Source organism: Saimiri boliviensis, chromosome 5, assembly GCF_048565385.1.
Source record: "Saimiri boliviensis isolate mSaiBol1 chromosome 5, mSaiBol1.pri, whole genome shotgun sequence".
In the NCBI taxonomy this organism is placed as follows: Eukaryota; Metazoa; Chordata; class Mammalia; order Primates; family Cebidae; genus Saimiri; species Saimiri boliviensis.
In genome coordinates, this window is record NC_133453.1 from 70049535 (window position 1) to 70069015 (window position 19481).

Consider the following 19481-nt stretch of genomic DNA (forward strand, 5'->3'; position numbering starts at 1 on the left):
GCGTGCCGCCGGCGGGCCCGGTGCCCGAGTCCCTCTGCCGGGCGCTCAGCGCAGGTGTGGGAAGGACGCCGCAGACAGCCCCCGCGCAACGCGTTCGGCCCGGCCCGGAGCCCGCGCAGCCATTGTCTGCTCTTCTCTCCCGCGCAGCCTCGCTCTCCGCGCCCGGCCCCACTTGCTCCCCGCACGCCAACCTCGGGCGGCAGGTATGCACCGCACCTACCTCCCGCCGGGGCTCGGGACGCGGCGCTGGCCAGCGGGCTAGCAGCGAGCCGGAGCTGGGGCGCCTCTGGCCCCTCTGACCATCTTTGGAAGAGGCGCGCCGAGGCCGCCAGCTAGTGCGGCTCCAGCCCACAAGCACTCCTATTTTGGTGTCCCGGCTGCTCCCCGGCCTCCACCCGAACAGCCCCCCGCACAGTCTGGGCACGAGGCCACTCGCGGGAACTCCCCCGTCGCCGGGCCGCTCGGCGAACGGGGCGGGGCGTGCGGGCGTGCGGGCGTGCGCGCGGCTCGGCCCCTCCCCGGTGGCGCCCCCCACAGCAGGTGGGATGGCTTCGCCGCCGCGCCGCCGCTTTCCCCTTCCTTGGCGCTCTCTCCCCTTCCTTGGCGCTCTCTCTTTTCCGCGCTCTCTCACCCTGGTCGAGAGTCTTAGATAAACTCTGAGTCCTGAATTGTTAACACCATGTATGAGTGTGTCTGTGTATGCGCGCGCGCGTGTGCGTGCGTGTGTGTCTACACTTTCCCCTCCCTCAGTAGCTCTTACCAGCCCAGGGCCCAATTGTGAGGACAGAGAAGGGGGAAAAGAGTGGAGAGAATGCGGCACGACTAAAGGTCAGGGATTGGAGGCGCCTTCGAAACGCCAGAAGTAGCCGCCCTTTCCCACAAACGCCATCCCACCCCCAGCAGAGCACTCAGGAGGGAGCCTTGGGGCTGGTGGGCACGTCAGCGGTTAAGCCGGAGCTTTCAGAAAAACTGAGGGCAGCCGGGGCCAAGGCGAAGTCCGGTCGTGCTAGGATTCACGTTACTGTATTTAGAGCACGGTAGCTGGAAAGAGCAGCCTTTCTGGTGACAGCCAGTCTAGTCACAGATGTCTATGTGGAACACAAAGTTCATTTTTTTGTTTTAACAAAAGCCAGTATCAAATATGTTCATGTATCATTCATTCGCAAGATTTTATTATGTGCTTCGAGTGCCTGATAGGGATAAGCACTAGTGATCGAGTGTTGACAGATGGGCCCTAGCTCACAGAGACCTTCACTACCACCAGAGGACCACGTGTTTCCCAGAGTACGGTCTCAGAGACAGAATATACATGAATGGCCACATAGTATATGACAACAGAACTCTGAACCACAGAAGCCCAAGAAGCCAGACCACAACCTTGGCAGCAGCTGAACCGGAACAGTCAGGAAGTAGTCAAGGATTGCCAATTTCCCTATTTTTCTTTTCTTTCTTTTCTTTTCTTTCTTTCCTTTCTTTTCTTTCTTTCTTTCTGACAGGGTCTTGCTATGTTGCCCAGGCTGGAATGTAGTGGCACGATCACAGTTCACTGCAGTTTCGATCTCCTGGGCTCAAGAGATCCTCCTGCCTCAGCCTCCCAGGTACCTAGGACTACACGTGTGCAATTTTTTATTTTATTTATTATTTTATTTTTATTTTTTTATTTTTTACTTTTTTGAGAGGGAGTCTTATTCTATTGCCAGGCTAGAGTGCAATGGCACAATCTCGACTCACTGCAGCTTCCGGCTCCCAGGTTCAAGCATTTCTCCTGCCTCAGCCTCCTGAGTAGCTGGGACTACAGACACATGCCACCACTCCCAGCTAATTTTTGTATTTTTAGTAAAGACGGGGTTTCACCATATCGGCCAGACTGGTCTCGACCTCTTGACTTCATGATCCACCCGCCTAGGCCTCCCAAAGTGCTGGCATACAGGTGTGAGCCACCGTGTCCAGCCCAGGTGTGCAATATTTTAAATTTTTAAGATTTTTTTCAGAGACATGGTCCCACTATGTTGCCCAGGCTGGTCTAAAACTCCTAGACTCAACCGATACTCCTGCCTGGGCTTTCCAAAGTGCAACTTCCCTGTTTACCCCTACTTCCACCTTAGCACCAACCAAAGAAAGCCAAATATGTTTCACAAGCCAATCACATAAGATACCCACGCTTCTAGCAGCCCACCTGCAGCTTTCCCATGGCAACAACTTCCCATCAGAGCATAGCTGGGGCTTTTCTTCAATTCTATAAAGCTTTCCCACTTCTCTGCCCACCTTTGAGCCTCTGACAAAGTCAAGTGATGGTGACTTGGGACTCTCTTCTACAGCAAGCTCTGAATAAATAGCATCTATTTGTTCTTCTGTGGGTGGCTTTAGTTTAATTCCACAAATAAATTCATCTTAATTGAATTATGTGGGATGCTGGTTATGCGGCCCCCCACAACTACCATACCCCATGAGAAGACTTCCATGGGGTGGAGACCTAGGAATCATTCTAATCAAGGGCAGCAGGCGATTCTTAATGCACAAATAAGAGAATGTGTTGGACCCAAAAGAAAGAAAGATGAAAGTTTCACATCCCAACATCTGGTAAACACTTTAGTAGAAAAGGAAATTGTGTGAGATTTAGTTTCAGGTTTAAGGCTCATCTCTGCCACTTATCTAACATGTAGCCTCTCACAAATTACTGAACTCTGATCCTTAGTCTTTGGATCTGTAAGACACAGACAACATCCATACCTTCTCAACCTAACCTAAGGTTACTGGAAAGACAAATTAATAATGAAGCACTTAGGACTTGGTATATAAATGTTAGCTACTATACTGAAAGAATATTTACACTTAATTCTGCATCACAACCTTAATTTGGAAATTGGCATCTTCTTAACATGTCTTCAGAAATTGTGAAATTTATAGTTAATAGTAATTATAGCTTGTCCTTCATAACTGATAGTGATACTCTTGGCAGTGTTGCCATTCAAGGACACAATTGTGACTGATTAAAGGAGCCTTCTCGCCATTTTTGTCACTGAAGTGTAGAGATGGCTGTTTTTGTAGCTCTAGTTACTGTTTGCCAACTTTAGTGTATAAAAAAAATATAGGCGGCCGGGCGCGGTGGCTCAAGCCTGTAATCCCAGCACTTTGGGAGGCCGAGGAGGGTGGATCACGAGGTCAAGAGATCGAGACCATCCTGGTCCACATGGTGAAACCCCGTCTCTACTAAAAATACAAAACATTAGCTGGGCATGGTGGCGCACGCCTGTAATCCCAGCTACTCAGGAGGCTGAGGCAGGAGAATTGCCTGAACCCAGGAGGCGGAGGTTGCGGTGAGCTGAGGTTGTGCCATTGCACTCCAGCCTGGGTAACAAGAGCAAAACTCCGTCTCAAAAAAAAAAAAAATATATAGGCTCGAGCGGCTGCAGTGGCTCACGCCTGTAATACCGGCACTTTGGGAGGCTGAGGCGAGTGGATCACCTGAGGTTGGGAGTTTGAAACCAGCCTGACTAATATGGAGAAACCCCGTCTCTACTAAAATACAAAATTAGCCGGGTGTGGTAGTGCATGCTTATAATCCCAGCTACTTGGGAGGCTGAGGCAGGAGAATCACTTGAACCTGGGAGGCAGAGGTTTCGGTGAGCCAAGATCACACCATTGCACTCCAGCCTGGGCAACAAGAGCAAAACTCTGTTTAAAAATATATATATACACACACATATATATATGTTGATATATGCATATGTGTATGTATATGTGTATATGTATGTATATATGTGCATATGTATGTGTGTGTGTATATATATATGTGTGTGTATATATATATGTATATATATATATATATATAGGCTCCATCTAACTTAGATTAAGGGCTTCTAGAATCATAACTACATATAATAATAAATGATTCATGAGTAATAGAATTTACTATATTGTCATTTGTGCAGTTATTTCAGATTGCTGCATGAACCAATTAAAACTCTTGCTTTCATTGCCTGATGTTCCTTGGTTGTGAATTATTGCTTAAATGTGTGTATCAGTGTATATTACATATTAGACCATTCTACTTCACTTTGCCAAGAGAGAGCAGATCCTGAAGGGTATTGCCTGGAATAGTTCCTCTTTACCCTATGCTATCAAAGAGACCACTGCGAATGCTGATAGATTTGATCATTCAGAAACATATAATTAGCATTCATAAGTCAAATAAATTAATGATACTGTTCAAGAAAACAGATGTGCCTCTCATATACTCATATAAACATAGAATTAGAAAAGAAAAATAAGAAAAAAAAAGAAAACAGATGTGCCATCTGTGGTTCCAAGTCTTAAAGAAATAAAGTGCCATCATGGAAATGAGACATAAATGATTTGGCAGACACTAAGCTTGGCCTGGAGCTAGATGCCTTATTGACATCACACTTCAGCTTTCAAAGGACTCCTCATTCTAAAAATAATGATTTTATTTATAATTTTTTCCTTACTAGTACATCTTTCCGCTAAGTACAGTCATGCCATTAAATGTTTGATATGCTGTGATATGATTATCAATGTGTGTAGATGATGGGTATAGACAGAACATTTAGCATACTTCATTTACATACTGGATTAACAAGTTGCTGCCAAGTTAAAAAAAAAAAAAGGCGGGGGGCGGGCGCGGTGGTAATCCCAGCACTTCGAGAGGATGAAGTGGTGGATCAGGAGGTCAGGAGTTCAAGACCAGTCTGGTCTTTTATTTTTTTTTGAGACAGAGTCTTGCACTGTCACCCGGGCTGGAGTACAATGGCATGATCTCAGCTCATTGCAACCTCCACCTCTTGGTTCACACGATTCTCCCTGCCTCAGCCTCCTGAGTAGCTGGGATTACAGGTGCACACCACCACACCTAGCTAATGTTTTGTATTTTTGGTTGAGATGGGGTTTCACCATATCGGCCAGGCTGGTCTTGAACTCCTAACCTCCGGTGATCTGCCTGCCTCGGCCTCCCAAAGTGCTGGGATTACAGATGTGAGCCACTGCGCCCAGCAGGCTATACTTAGATTTTACTAAATAGATTTAAAAGTATTATTTAACAGCCTATTATAAAATCATTATTTATAACATGTTGGAAATGACAACCTTGGCAGATATTTAAACTTGCAATGAAAAGTTTTCAATATCGATCTAAAAATATGGAAGTGAGTACACAGTTTTTCAAACTTATTAGATTTGAAAGACCACTGACCTGGTCCCCAAACAGGAATTAGGCTATTACTATTTGGGGGAGTATTATTACTATTTAAAAGATAGCAGTTTATTTGGGAGTATGTTTTTGTGCCACAACTAGAACTCAATCCCAGATAAAATTAATACAAGACAGAAGGATAATAAACTAGGGCTTTTTCTATACTATTAGTCTATACTTATTAGATTTTTTCCTATAGTATAGTAGTTATTGATCTCTTGTCGGATGGATAGTTAGCAAATATTCTCTTCCATTTTGCGGTGTGTCTCTTCACTGTTCATTGTTTCCTTTGCTGTGCAGAAGCTTTTAACTTGATGTGATCCATTGTTGCTTTAGTTGTCTGTGCTTATGGGGTTCCGTTAGGTTTTTGCTCAAATGCCACCTTCCCAGCAAGACCTTCTTTTACCAATGTGTTAAAAACAATTTTGCTATTATAATTTTTATTGTCTATTCTCCATCCCTACTTTATTTTAATTCATAGTATTTATTACCATTTATATTATATATTTTGCTTATTGTGTTTCTCCCACTAGAATGTTAGCTCCATGAAAGCAGTAATTTTCTTGTTTTCTTTATTGCTACATATAGTTCATAACATGTAACAGATGCTCAATAAATATTTGTGTGTAAATGAAAACTTGACTGGATTAAGAGTAAGACTCAGAATTTCTTTAAAAATTTGCTCAAGGGAGGGCCGGGTGCAGTGGCTTATGCCTGCAATCCCAGAATTTTGGGAGACTGAGGTGGGCAGATCATGAAGTCAAGAGATGGAGACCATCCTGGCCAACATGGTGAAACTCCATCTCTACTAAAAATACAAAAATTAGGCCAGGCGCGGTGGCTCATGCCTGTAATCCCAACACTTTGGGAGGCCAAGGCAGGTGGATCACCTGAGGTCAGGAGTTCGAGGCCAACATGGTGAACCCCATCTCTACTACAAGTATACAAAAATTAGTTGGGCATGATGCGGGTGCCTGTATTCCCAGCTACTCAGGAGGCTGAGGCAGGAGAATTGCTTGAACCTGAGAGGCAGAGTTTGCAGTGAGCCGAGGTTGCACCACTGCACTCCAGCCTGGGCAAAAGAATGAGACTGTGTCTCAAAAACTAAAACAAAAATTAGCTAAATGTGGTGGCTCACGCCTGTAGTTCTAGCTACTCAGGAGGCTGAGGCAGGAGAATTGCTTGAAACTGGGAGGTGGAGGCTGCAGTGAGCCGAGATCGCCACTGCACTCCAGCCTGGTGACAGAGCGAGACTCTGTCTCAGAAACAAAAAACAAAAAACTTGCTCAAGGGCACATAGCTGTTTAGAAAAATGGAATAGGTGGCTTAATCCACAGATACTGCCCTCCTGCAGCATATGGTCTAAAAGTTTTGTGCTGTTTTTCATTTTTCAAATTCAAAGCATCTGGTTTATCCATCCCTTCATTTTCATTCTCCCTGACATCACTCTTATGCAGGTCTTTATCACTTCTCATCTGGTTTACTGCAAAACGTTTCTGTGTCAGTCTCTCTCCTTCCCCTGCAAGTTGTACACCATCTTTAATCCTCCCCAAACACCATTTTCCTCACATCCCATCTCCCCGCCCCGCCTTTTCTTTTCTTTTCTTTTTTTTTTTTTTTTTTTTTTTTGAGTCAGAGTTTTGCTCTTGTCGCCCAGGCTGGAGTGCAATAGTGTGATCTCGGCTCACTGCAATCTCTGCCTCCCAGATTCAAGCAATTCTCCTGTCTTGGCCTCCCAAAATGCTGGGATTACAGGTGTGTGCCACCACACCTGGCTAATTTTTTTATTTTTAGTAGAGATAGGGTTTCACCATATTGCCCAGGCTGGTCTCAAACACCTGCCCTCAAGTGATCTGCCCACCTCTGCCTCCTAAAGTGCTGGGATTATAGGCATGAGCCACCGTGCACAGCCACATCACTTTCCTTTACTTGCTCCTAAGAGCTGCCAAGAAAAAGTTCAAACTTCTCTAATCAGCTTTCAAACCAGACCATAAATTGGCCAAATCCCACTTACAAAGCTTTATTCCAGTACTCCCCAATTTAAACCCTTCACTTCATCAAGCCAGCCACCTCATCACTACCTAATGAGCAATCTGCTCACTCCCATTTCAGTTTGTATTGTTCACATCATCTGGAAAGTTCCGTTGATTCCTTTTCATCTATCCAAATGCTTCTTATCCTTTAAGGCAGGAGTGTCCAATGCTTTTGCTTCCCTGGGCCACACTGAAAGAAGAACTGTCTTGGGCCACATAGAAAATATACTAACACTAATGATAACTGAAGAGCTAAACAAAAAAGAGAAAAAAAAGCAAAAAAATCCCATAATGTTTTAAGAAAGTTTGCAAATTTGTGTTGAGCCACATTCAAAGCCATCCTGGGCCACATGCAGTCCATGGGCACAGGTTGGATAAGCTTGCTTTGAGGCATGAACCACTGTTTACCTCTTTTATAAGTCTACTCTTATTTCACAATTAACTGATTGATTACAAAACTCAGTGCTCTGTAATCATCTTTTCCCCTCTTAAGTACTTTTGTTAGTGTGCTGATTATTAGATGTTTATGAAGCATATCTTGATATTATGTATTATATATGTTCACATCCCACCTCTTCAATCAAATTGTAAATTCTTTCAAGCACATCATTCTTTGTAAGATATAATCCTACTTTTGTTGTTGTTGTTGTTGTTGTTGTTGTTGTTGTTGTTGTTGAGATGGAGTCTTGCTCTGTCACCAGGCTCGAGTGCAGTGGCATGATCTTGGCTTGCTGCAACCTCCGCCTCCCGGGTTCAAGTGATTCTCTTGCCTCAGCCTTCTGAGTAGCTGGAACTACAAGCAGGTGCCACCATGTCCAGCTAATTTTTGTATTTTTAGTAGAGATGGGAATCTCACCATGTTGGCCATGATGGTCTCGATCTCTTGACCTTGTGATCCGCCCTCCCAAAGTTCTGGGATTACAGGCATGAGCCAGCAAATCCTACACTTCTTATACTTTCACAAGTTATTTTGGTTTTTTTGCACATAGTAGGTACCCAAAAATATTTGTTGAATGAAGTATTTTTAGTACCAAAAATTGTACAATAAGATAGTGTTCTGGATTTAAATGTGAAAAGGGCTAAGTTGTCAAAAAATCCCCCCAAAAATATACTTTCATATTGAACTGAGGATAATAAAATATTGCTTAAACTTGGTTGTGAAAAGAGTTGTGATTTTGGTACATGTCTTAGTCATTTTTGGGCTGCTAGAAGAAAATGCCTGGCCAGGCATGGTGGCTTACACCTATAATCTCAGCACTTTGGGAGGCCAAGGTGGGTGGATCAGCTGAGGTCAGAAGTTCGAGACCAGCCTGGCCAACATGGTTAAACTCCATCTCTACTAAAAATAGAAAAAAAAAAAAAAAAGCCAAGCATTGTGGTGGGCGCCTATAATCCCAGCTACTTGGGAAGCTGAGGCAGGAGAATCACTTGAACCTGGGAGATGGAGGCTGTAGTGAGCCAAGACTGCACCACTGCACCCCAGCCTGGGTGACAGGGCGAGACTTCATCTCAAAAAAAAAAAAAAAAAAAAGAGGAGAGGGGAGGGAAAGGAGGGGAGGACGGAGACTGACTAATCTGGCTAATTTATAAGGAACTGAAAGTGATTTTGTCACAGTTCTGGAGACTGGGAAGTCCAAGGCCATAGTGCTGACAGGTGTGCTTGTCTGGTGAGGGCAGCTTTCTGGTTCTAAGATGGCCCTTACTGCTGCATCCTTCAGAGGAGAAGAATGCTGAGTCCTCTCAAGGTGGAAGGCCATCCTTTACAAGGTGGAAGCTGGCTTAATCTTTTGTGAAACCTCTTTTAAAAGGGCCTTAATCCCAATCAGGAAGTGAAAAGCCTTCACGACCTAATCACCTCCTGAAAGCCCTACCTCTTAATAGTATCATCACATCAACCATTAAGTTTCAACATCTGAATTTTGGAGGGGACACATTCAAACCATAGCAGTATGTAATAATATCCAGAGTACAACTGTAGAGTGGTAGGAAAAATGTGAATGAGGCCGGACGCCATGGCTCACACTTGTAATCCTGGCACTTTGGGAGGCCAAGGTGGGTGTATCACAAGGTCAAGAGTTCCAGACCATCCTGGCCAACAGTGTGAAACCCTGTCTCTACTTAAAAAAAAAAATACAAAAATTAGCTGGGCATGGTGTTGCACACCTGTAGTCCCACCTACTCAAGAGGCTGAGGCAGGAGAATCACTTGAACCCGGGAGGCAGAGGCTGCAGTGAGCTGAGATCGCACCACTATACTCCAGCCTGGTGACAGAGCAAGACTCTTGTCTCAAAAACAAAAATGTGAATGAGCAAGGTTTCCATTTTACACTGATTATAAATGTCCATGCAGCAACCAGTATTTAGTTTAATTGTAAATATTTTTTTGCTATTTGTTTAGCTACATGACTGAAACTGTATTACTTAGATATAAAAGAGAAACTAATTTTTTTGCTAAGTAACATCTGTCATAAACAATTGGGAGTTCTGGAGAATTCTGTTTGGGAAACATCCATGCTAATATTTTGTTTCCATATGAACCATCATCACACAGACCTTATTTTGTACAACACAAACAAGTAGAATAGATTTAGCTTTTAGCTCAGAACATACTGCTCCATATGCCCTAGAGAGCACATCTAAAAATCTATGTGACAAGACTAAATCCCTACAAAAAAATGAAAAAATTAGTCAAGCATGGTGGCACACATCTGTGGTCCTAGCAGCACAGCAGGCTGAGGTGGGAGGATCACTTGAGCCCAGGAGTTTGAGGCTGCAGTGAGCCGAGTTTGCATCACTGCACTCCAGCCTAAGTGACAGACTGAGATCCTGTCTTTAAAAAAAATCTATTTACAACCTAACTACTATACTGCCTACCTAAAAAAGAAATCCAACAGGTTACACAAAATGATATGGGATTAGGTAAAAGGGTTTGGTCAATTCATTATTAACCACATGTCCTCTACAACTGTCCTCATCTGAAGATGTACTTTGGGGTGATTAGGTCAATAATGGACTCTTCCATCTTCTAAAAAAAAGCATTATCCAGTATTAAGTAGTGAGATTGCTATAAATTCCAACACCACTCACATTATTAACAGAGTCACTATACCCCATCTCATACATGCCTGCTGTTGTCCTATCAATCTATCAGCTGTCCCTTGAAGGAGTTTGTAAGACTGTAAAGAGAAATATCTAATTCTTCTTCAGGGCTAGTTTCAATCAGGATCTAAAACATTCAAATGCTGTAAAAGTTAATGGATATCAAATATAAATTTAAAAACAAGGAGAATAGAGATATGATTGTAGCTTGTGTACAAAAGACCTTAAAAGCAGATTTAAGTCCAAGTGTGGTGACTCACACCTGTAATCCCAGCACTTTGGGAGACCAAGGTGGGCAGATCACGAGGTCAGGAGTTTGAGACCAGCCTGGCCAATACGGTGAAACCCCATCTCTACTAAAAATACAAAAACTAGCTGGGCATGGTGGTGCACACTCCTGAGTAATCCCAGCTACTCAGGAGACAGAGACAGGAGAATCACCTGAGAGGTGGAGGTTGCAGTGAGCCGAGATCACACCATTGCGCTGCTCCCTGGGTGACAGAATGAGACTCCATCTCAAATAAATAAATATGTAAATACAGATTTAAGCAAATAGATGTGTGCCACAATAAACATATAATACCTGGGTAGGAAAATAATCAAATATGTATCTAACACAAGAAGTATCTAGCACAAGAAGTAAAAGTAGGCATTACAAAAAAATGCCTAACTTTTGATTGAGTTAGGCATCAAAAGTAATAAACACTCAAATGATGATTGTTGTGCTGTGACAAGGCTACAAACTTGATAAGGAAATTTTTTTATAGGAAAGAGAAGCCACTCTTTAATATATACTGTAGGTATATAATATATAATATAATATATACAGTATTATAATATATACTGTAGTATATTTAGCAGCATCTCTGATCTCTACTCAATAGCAGTGGCATCTGCTACTGAGTAGAGATCAGAGATGCTGCTAAATATCCTATACTGCACAGGAAACTCTTCCCCCATCCTCCTCCACCAAAGAAATAATCGCGCCTCAAATGCCTGTGGTACCAAAGTTGAGAAAGCTGCATTAAGGCACATAGTATACCAGGTCCTACTCTTAGAGTTTATTTTTGTGTCTAGTACTTCCTCTTTGGGGTAGGCACAGGAGCTAGGGTAGGTTATTCTGTGGCAGGTAAGCTCGAAAGTGATCACATTTGGCTGCTTATTTAGACAGGGTGAGATTGGACTCAGTATTAAGGGTTGAACTGACTTTCAGATTATTTCTGTGGCACCCAGACGATCTATGGGCCAGTCAAGATTGCTTTCAGGTTCCTTTTTTTTTTTCTTCAGATGGAGTCTTGCTCTGTCACCCAGACTGAAGTGTAGTGGCGCCATCTCGGTTCACTGCAACCTCTGCCTCCTAGGTTCAAGCAATTCTCTGCCTCAGCCTCCCAAGTAGCTGGGATTACAGGTGCCCACCACCACGCCCAGCTAATTTTTTGTATTTTTGGTAGAGATGGGGTTTTACCATCTTGGCCAGGCTAGTCTTGAACTCCAGCCCTTATTATCTACCCGCCTCAGCCTTCCAAAGTGCTGGGATTACAGGCATGAGCCACCGTGACCAGCCTGCTTTCAGGTTCCTACTGTCTTTAAAGGAAATGGTGCTAGTCTCAGCAAGATGAGTTAATCAAGAGGCATCTAAGTATATGAAGTATTTGTAGTAGCAATGCACAATTTAGATATGTCCTGGGAGCATTCCTGGGAGCATGCCTTGCTGTATGGGAAACACACCTGATAGCAATAACTGAAGCATACCTTGAGAATACCTCTATGGCAGACGCACCTGAATGCAGGTGGGAGTTCCAAGCTATCTGGGAGCGGCCAACCTGGAGAGCCATTCTTTGTCTATGAGAAACATCTGAGTCCCCAGCCCCTCTCATGGAACTCGCCAGTACATTGAGACCCCTTCCCTTGTTTTGGGGTAATAGGAGGTTGTCAGGTGGAGGTTGTTAGGGGCAGGGTGCTAGGTGAAAATGGTATATAAACTGCATGTGTTTTGCAAGCAGTGCGATTATTCTGCCCAGTCTGCCATCACTAGGCCATGCAGATATCCTGTCCAGGCTGCTGTCACTGGACTCTGTCCCCTGTATGTAAGCCTCCAGTGCAACTCCGTGTCTCGTTTGCTGGCTCCGGGTCTCTTCTGTCTCCCAAACACGGCGCCACCCATATTAGGTAAATACGTGTCCAGCACAACACTCACCACAATTCTGTGGATTGCTACTACTTAGGGTTGTGGGAAAGAGGTTATTTAAATAAACTTTTTAACAAAGCACATTTCAACGGAATATACTTTGCTACAGAACGTGTGGTCCAGGGAGTAGCAGCATCAGCATAACCTGTGGATGTGTTAGAAAGGCAGAATCTCAAGTCCCACCCCAGCTTATTGAAAGAGAACTGGCATTTTAACACAGTTCCCAGAGAAATACTGTCCTAATACATTGACTGAAAAAAGGAAGAGAGGAGAAAGATAATGCTTATGAGAGAAAAATGAAAAGGCTAATCAGTGACTTGACTTTTGCGTACAGTACAGTGTCTAGTTCAGGGATGATCTTGAAGGTTAGAGAGGACCTGTGAGGTCAGAGGAGCGTTATGAAAATAAAAACAGATTTCTGAAAGGATCAGATAAAAGAAATTACCTCAAAGACAAGAAAACTAAGCAATATGTAAAGTTCAAGTGTATGATCTAATACACTAAGAAATGGCAAACAAGGCTGTAAAAAATATGGCTGTGCTTTGGTCAAAAACAGGCCAAGGTAGGATGTTTACATCCTGCGTGACTCAGCAAGTTTAGAGTGCAGGCGTATAACTCCACTTGTTATCACAGCCATGTAGTCGTAACATGGGAAGGCCATCATTTGGCTCTATGCCACTATTGTCTGGAAAGCGTATAATTGTCCTGTTGAAACTGTGTAAGTGCGCTGGCACCCAGAGAAAGAGTCAGAGCTGTTTGTTTTTGCAGAAGGCCATGCAGCTGCAGGTGTGGGAGCTGCTGAATAAAGAAAGCCACGTCTCATCTACCTGCTGTGTCTCAAGTGTTCTACCAGCTCCCTGCCCCACATCCACCCACTCCCCTCAGCCCTCAGCCTGGGCTGGAACCTGACCTGAGCATGATACTTGGTGTAGTTGGCAGGATGAGGTGAGTGGATCTTCAACCCCTGAGGCTCCTGGGTCGGCTACGTGGCCATAGCATGGGCTATGGTAACCTGTGGCAGAGATGCTTCTTGGATGGGCCCCAGTGGAAACGTGGGAGGCAGAGGATGGATCTTTCATGAGTGTGGAGAAGGCACTGAAACATCTGGAAGCTCACAGCACCAAGAAGGAACACACCTTCGCCAGCAGTCAGATGGGCATTTCTGACTGCACTACATGAAGTACAGGCTCAGTCCCTGCAGGACACAGCGCAGATAAAGGACTTTCAGGCACAAGCCCAGTGGCTGGGGACCCAAGTGCACAGCTTGGAGCAAAACCTGGGGGTAAAGGACCTCCAGGTGCAAGAAGGGCACTTAAGAGGCCCAGATAAATAGCGTGGAACAGGAGTTAGCAACAGCTGTCAGCGCAACCTTCAGCCCATCTTCCTGGCCGGACATTCCTATTGGGTCTGCTGCTGAGGAGGAGAAGGCTCCTCTGCTTCGGGTTTGCCCTGTGATCCATCAGAAGGTAGACCATGAACAGCCAATGGGACCCCAGGAGCGAGCCCAGGGAACTCCCTTACCATCACACAGTGGTGGAACATACCTCTTATAGTGCTTATACCCCCACTGAGTTACGGGAATTAAGTAAACAGTGCCAACAGTGTCTGAGGGAACTGACAGCACTTCTTGCTCCACCTCCGAGATGGAGAAGCTGGCTTCTATTACAACTCACCCCTCCCTTCATCAACAGCTGCAGCTATGAGGACAGTTAGCACAAGGGCAAGGTGATCACATGGTAATCGAGTGGCTAATGGCAGCCATATGGACTGTTTGGAATGATGCCGGAAAGACACCAGAAACTGTGAGTAAATGGCAATCATACCCTGATTTGGTGAAATACTCTGAGAGCTGGGTATGCAGCAGGGTGTTAGATCTAAACACCCGGGGCCAGATGAGGAATGCTTTACCTCCCACATGAAGGATCTTGTGCTGGGCTCCATGCCCGCAAGTGCTTTTGGCTCTTTAGCTGCTGTTCTCACCCCAAATGTGGAGCGCTGCATACATGAAGTGACTACTGCTATGGCAGCCCTCGGGGAGGCAGAAAATATTGGCAGGACCGGAGAACCCATGCCGTAAAGAAGGGGAAGGTGCCCCCTCTGCAGGTAACCATCGCATGTGATAAAAAGGGGCCCAGTAGGTGACCTGCATGCAGATGTGGATTGATTTACTTGCAGCTGGGGTTGCTCCAGAGAAAACGGACAGGCAACCCAATGGAATATTATTGGCTCTGTAGAGGCAATTGTCCCTGGAGCAGCAATTCCAGAGAATGCCTAATGGAGAGCAAAGAAATGTTCAACCTACTCCCGCCCGGAAGCTGCAACTCAAGGTCTATTTGCAGACAGGCAGAGATATGGAGCCTTTCTTGTATGATTAGGAAACTGGCTGAGTTGCCCGGCTCAGCAGGGGGTACCAGACACCCAGAGGCTATATGTGAAGCTGGCAATCCACTGGTCCCCCACTAATGTACAGTGGGTTGCAGTGGGTTTTTGCACTGGTAGATACTGCTGCAGACTGCAGTCTAGTTTATGAGAACACAGATAAGTTTTCTGGCAGAGCTGCAGTTATTACCAGCTATGAAAGCTGGCAGTGAAAGTGAAACCTGTGTCTCTGCATCTTGGCATCAGCCACTTGGCTCTCTGCCTATACACTGTGTATGTCTCTCTTCTCTCTCATACCTGAATATATTCTGGGAGTGGACATTTTGCATGGTCTAGACTTGCACACCATGGCTGGAGAATTCAGACTCTGAGTTGGTATAGCAAAGCTAGTACTGAGTGGACATACTCATCACCAGCCCCAAATTCTGTCACAACCCTGATGGGTTACTTCCACTCATCAATACTGTTTGCCATGGGGTCATACAGAGATAACAGAGATTATTAAGAAGTTACAGGAGGTGCCAATAGTGCGTGGCACCCATAGGCCCCATAGTTCCCTGGTATGGCCAGTCAAAAAGCCTGCTGGAACTTGGAGAATGATAGTGGATTATCAGGAACTTATAAAATAACACCCCCTCTGCATGCAGCTGTACCCTCTATCACGGATTTGATGAACTGCTTGACAACAGAACTGGGACAGTACCACTCTGTGATGAACTTGAATAATGCATTCTTCTCCACTGAGATTGTTCCAGAGAGCCACGAGTAGCTTGTCTTCATGGGAGGGTGAAAATGGACTTTCACCGTGCTGCTGCAGGGCGATATGCATAGCCTCACCATGTGTCATGGTTTTATTGATGATGTTATATTCTTTTTTTTTTTTTTTTTTTTTTGAGATGGAGTTTCGCTCTTGTTTCCCAGGCTGGAGTGCAATGGTGTGATCTCGGCTCACCGCAACCTCTGCCTCCTGGGTTCAGGCAATTCTCCTGCCTCAGCCTCCTGAGTAGCTGGGATTACAGGCACGTGCCACCATGCCCAGCTAATGTTTTGTATTTTTAGTAGAGACGGGGTTTCACCATGTTGACCAGGATGGTCTCGATCTCTTGACCTCGTGATCCACCCGTCTCGGCCTCCCAAAGTGCTGGGATTACAGGCGTGAGCCACCGCGCCCGGCGATGATGTTATATTAACCTCTGATTCTCTTGCAGATTTTGAAGTGGCAACGCCCCTCCTGCTCGGGATTGGATGATGTGGTTGAGACAGCTGTCCCAGCTATCTCAAGTAGGCTATTTAGCGGCACAAGCCCTATGGGTAGTTGACCAGAGGTGCCCATTTAAGCTAGATGTGCATGTGAACACAGATAATTTAAGTTAGGGCCTACAGCAGTTCATGGAGTGCCTGAGTATGCCAGTAGGTTTTTGGCTCCAACTATGGAAGGGAGCTGAGCTCCAGTCTTTATTGATAGAGAAGCAGTGAGGAATAGTGGGATGGGTATGTTGATGGATAACGACCCCCTGGACTGGGAAGCAGTTAGTAACTGCATATGCTGCCCTTCAGACTCATAAGAGCATGGCAGGACAGGCTACAGTCATCGTGCAGATGACTTACCCAATAGCAGGATGGGTGTGTTCAAGGGTAGCAACTCCTCTAGACTGGGACAGCACAGACATCCACTTTAGCCAAGTGGGGCACCTGCTTGGAGCAGTGCAGTACACTGGGTACAAATCCCTTAGCAGCAGAGTTACAAGAGGTCTTAGGGCCTGTAGTCCTAGATAAGGTCATGGGGCCTGAGCCACCCCTGCCCCATTCCTGGTGAGGTATAGTATATATATAGGTCTAGCCAGAGTACTGCTGCTGCCTGGATTGCTGCTGCAGTCCAACCTAGTACTGACACTATATGGTTTGATACCAAGCATGGGCAAAGTATTCAGTAAGTTGAACTCAGGGCAATGTGGATGGTGATCACCAAGGAGGTGACACACATGGTAATCTCCACCAATGCTGGTCAGTTAATCAAGGCTTAACCTTAACCTTGTGGTTAATTACCTGAAAGTTACAGAATTAGCTAGTTTGTCACCAGCCCATGTAGGGCCAGGCCATGTGGCCAGATCTATGAGAGGAAGGATGACCTTCTCCAACCAGGTGTGGGGACAAACAGCAATCTGTTACTGCTTGCCCCAATGTCCCTACAGGTAGGGAAACAAAAAAACCTGGTGTTGGCTGGGCACGGTGGCTCATGCCTTGTAATCCCAGCACCTTGGGAGGCTGAGGCAGGTAGATTACAAGGTGAGGAGCTCGAGACCATCCTGGCCAACATGGTGAAACCCCGTCTCTACTAAAATACAAAAAAGTAGCCAGGCTTGGTAATCCTGTAGTCCAGCTACTCAAGAGGCTGAGGCAGAATTACTTGAAACTGGGAGGCGGAGGTTGCAGTGAGCTGAGATCGTGCCACTGTACTCCAGCCTGGTGACAGATGGCTGGCTATCATAGCCCCCTGGGGGGAGGGTCTGTAGTATGACTTACATGTTATTCCTTGGGTATTTAATGTGTGACCTCCATGATTGACTGTTTGTGGGTGAATGGCCAGGGAAGAAACCCTCCTCTGGTGGGGGGACATATGTACTGTCTGTGTGGCCTATTGTGAGCTCCCCTGTGACTTTGGCATAGGTATAGGACCCAAAAGAACCACAAGGAACTGATAAGGTGTGTTACCATCACCCAGGGCAGAAGCTCTTGGTGGCTGCATTGTTATCTAGAGATAAAAGTTGGGTTGTATTTGGCCTAAGGGACATGATTTACCCTTGTTAGTACCTGTGCTTGCCTTTTCGTTGCAGCCGTAGGTTGGCATGCTCCAACTGCATCTTGGACTGGGCCCACACCTATGCTAAGGTGGCCAATGTCTCCAGCTGTTGGATCTGCACTGTGTTTCTAGCAGCAGCTGTGGATGGCTTGCCCTGGCACACACATCCAGCTTCTGTGAAAAACTGGACACAGCTAGAAACTTGGGGTTCTACAGAAAATTGGTGGGACGCAACACGGTGGGTTTTGGACAAGAGGTGTTGCAAAACCCATGGCAAGCCTGCCCGCTGGCTGACTCATAGTGTCCATGATGGATGAGGCTGGCTAACGGGAGAACACATGGTGCCCCCATTGCAGGCACCACTGTGCACAGAACAGCGATGGGGTAAAGTCACTGTGGGATGGCTGCCTGCTGAGGTTTGTGCAAACATAACATGTGTCACCACGCTAAGGGTGTTGTGGAAGAAGTAGCCTTTTACCAAGGCTGGGCCCCAGTGGGCTTTGTGCCCCCTGGGAGTTTATGGGTCTGTGGGGACACCTGATGGCCATACCTGCCAGCCAATTGGACTGGACGTTGTACCTGAGGGTGGTCTTCTGTGCCTGCCACTGTGCTTCCCACATTGGCTAGTCACCTGAATAACTGGGAGGTGTTGCATTCCTGGTTTTCACCACCCCCTGGCGGCTCCACCCCTTAGCAGTAACTATCCCTTGAGCAGGTGTCGCTACTGTAGAAGTGCAAGTTACAGCCCTTGCAGAGCACACAGCTTGGGCCCTGAATTACACCTGAGTGCTCTCCATTTGCTAACTGATGAGGTTGATCAGATCAGGAAGGTGGTGCTACAAAACCGGATGGCCTTAGACATAGTCACTGCTGCCCAGGGTGGCACCTGTGCCCTTGTAGGGACACAGTCTTGTACATTTATCCCTGACAACCACTAGAACATAACAGCAGCTTTACAAGGGGTCTCATGGGAGATTAAGGCAAATGAACGCCTTATTGATGACCTCCTGCAGAGACAGTGGGTGTCTCTGGGCAGTACCCTAGGTTGGGCTCTAATAATCATAGGCAATATAACAGGAATATTAATGGTAGGTTGTTTATTCTCTGTATTGTTGCTGTGACCTATGAGTTCAGGGTGCTGCCCTATGTGCATGGATCTGCACTAAAAGAACTCCCTCAGTCCCGAGGTGGAAGGTAAGGCCTGTGTGCCAAGCCTGTTTGTCAAACCTATGTCCCCAAAATGTATGTATAAAGCCTTTGTGTGTGTATATCAAGCCTATGTACCTGAAGCTTATGTGTATAACCTGTGTATCTAAGACTTATGTCTCCCTTGGCCTAGGGGGTGGAGTGCAAGGAACACAGCTGTGCTTTGGTCAAGGATAGGCTCAGGTAGGATGTTCACATCATGTGTGACTCAGCAAGTTTAGAGCATAGGCATATAACTCCACTTGCTATCACAGCTATGTAGTCATACATGGGAAAGCTGTTTGCCACTATTGTCTGTAAAATGCATGATTGCCTTGTTGACATTGTGCAGGCATGCTGGGAGAGTCAAAGCTTTCTGTATTTGCAGATGGACATAGGGGAGCCTGGACACAGTTTGGCTCACTTGTGTCCAGAGAGAGAAAGAGTTAAGCTGCTGACCCTGAAGCCCAGGGAGAACTGACCATGCAGCTGCAGGCATAGGGGCTGCTCAATAAAACCATCTCATCCACCTGCTGTCTTGAGTGTTATTCAGCTCCCTGCCCCACATCCATCCACTCTCTCAGCCCTC

General features: G+C 45.7%; 1 protein-coding gene across 3 annotated transcripts in view; it reads right to left on the reverse strand.

Annotated features, from left to right (window-relative positions):
- The window catches only part of KLHL23 (kelch like family member 23), a 53559-nt gene that overhangs the window by 18430 nt on the left and 15648 nt on the right, over positions 1-19481 (reverse strand). The window contains exon 1 of one of the 3 annotated variants that reach the window (XM_039469986.2): positions 221-477. The exons of the other annotated variants lie outside the window; for them this stretch is intronic. The gene's annotated coding sequence lies outside the window, so the exon portion shown is untranslated. Of the gene's footprint in view, positions 1-220; positions 478-19481 lie in introns of those variants that run through there. 3 annotated transcript variants of the gene reach the window in all.